Source organism: Macadamia integrifolia, unplaced genomic scaffold (assembly GCF_013358625.1).
Source record: "Macadamia integrifolia cultivar HAES 741 unplaced genomic scaffold, SCU_Mint_v3 scaffold2268, whole genome shotgun sequence".
In the NCBI taxonomy this organism is placed as follows: Eukaryota; Viridiplantae; Streptophyta; class Magnoliopsida; order Proteales; family Proteaceae; genus Macadamia; species Macadamia integrifolia.
The window spans coordinates 21,223-22,706 of record NW_024868603.1 but is presented as its reverse complement, the minus strand read 5'-3'; the positions used below and the strand labels follow the sequence as shown (position 1 = coordinate 22,706).

General features: G+C 39.7%; 1 non-coding gene across 1 annotated transcript; it reads right to left on the bottom strand.

Moving 5' to 3' along the window:
* Positions 1 to 226: 226 nt before the first annotated feature.
* Positions 227 to 333, bottom strand: LOC122066152. The gene has a single exon (XR_006136257.1). It is a non-coding gene; the product is annotated as a small nucleolar RNA R71 (small nucleolar RNA).
* Positions 334 to 1,484: the final 1,151 nt, after the last annotated feature.

The window sequence follows — 1,484 nt, the reverse complement described above, 5'->3', positions numbered from 1 at the left end:
GACCTCTGAGGATGCATACCTATTTCTAAGGGAATTTGAAGAGGTATGTGTACTAATTAAGATCCAACAACTTTCTGATGATGTTGTTAAGCTTAGGTTTATCATTTTTGCATTGAAAGACCAAGCTAAGAAGTGGTTGTATGGGTTACCCAAAAATTTCATAACCTCATGGGAATAGTTCACAGTTGTCTTCCTTAAGAAATTTTTTCCAACTCACAAGACCAATAAGCTTAGAAGTGATATCCTTCAGTTTAGGCAATAGCCCAGTGAGTCATTTTCCAAACTTATGGAGAGATTCAAGGATCTACTCCAAGAATGCCCTCACCATGGCCTAGACCTATGGCATTTATGTCAAATAATTTATGAAGGTATTGATTACCCAACTAAACAAATGATAGAGTCTATGTGCCCTGAGGGATTCACAACCTTTAGAGATGAAGGAAAGGCATGGGAATTCTTACTTGACTTAGCTAACAAAACCCGTGAGTGAGAATCAACCCAAGAGAGTGAAAGAACCATAGGAGGAAAAGGATATTTTATGGATGGGATAGTAGCTAAGGAAGCCCATTTGGATAGCCTAATCAAGAGAATTGAGGCTATTGTTCCTAGAGAGCCATCATCAGTTAATTTGGTTAAGATTTGTGCTTGGTGCCAGTCCCCTGGATATCTCCTAGAAGAATGCCCTAACACCTCTGGGGGTACTTCTAATGATAGTGTTAATGCCTTATACCAGAATAATCCATATAGTAATACCTACAATCCAGGATGGAGAAATCACCTAAATTTCTCTTGGAATCAAGGCAACCAAGCAGGGACTTCCAATTTCCATAATCAAGGTCAACCTGGACTCCAAAGGCCTCCCTTTGCACAATAATCTTTTTTTTTAAAATACTTTTCCTAGGTCAAATGTAGGACCTCAGGCTAGTTTTCCTAGGGCCCCTCTCCTTTCATCTTATCAGCAACCTCCTGGGTTTACCAACACTAGAGAGGCAAGTAGAATAAGTGACTTGGAAAAAATATGGCCCTCCTCATGACAAGCCATCAAAACTTACGAGAGAACTCACTCAAGTTGTCTCAATTATGCGTGAGAGGGAGAAAGAAACTTTACCTAGTCAACCAGAGCCTAACCCTAGGCATTAGCAGCCTGTTTGTTCATAAACATCAACTAATGCACCACTGAATATAGTACAAGGTCAGACCCAACAAGGGCTCTCTAACCAATGTAATGTTGTCTATGCCCTTAGGAGTGGTAGAGAGTACCAACAGAGCGTTCCTAAATCTTCATCATTTATTACTCATGTTAACTCTCCTTCAGTTGAGGACACAAGTGTGCCTCTTGTTTCAGGTTCGTCTGATGAACCTAAAGATTTTTCTGAAACTAAAGATGATTTAGTTGAGGAAACCAAAAATGATTCTTCTGAACAGAAGAAAATCCCTAACAGTCCTTATGTTCATCCTGTCCCATTTCCTAATCGCTTAGTAAA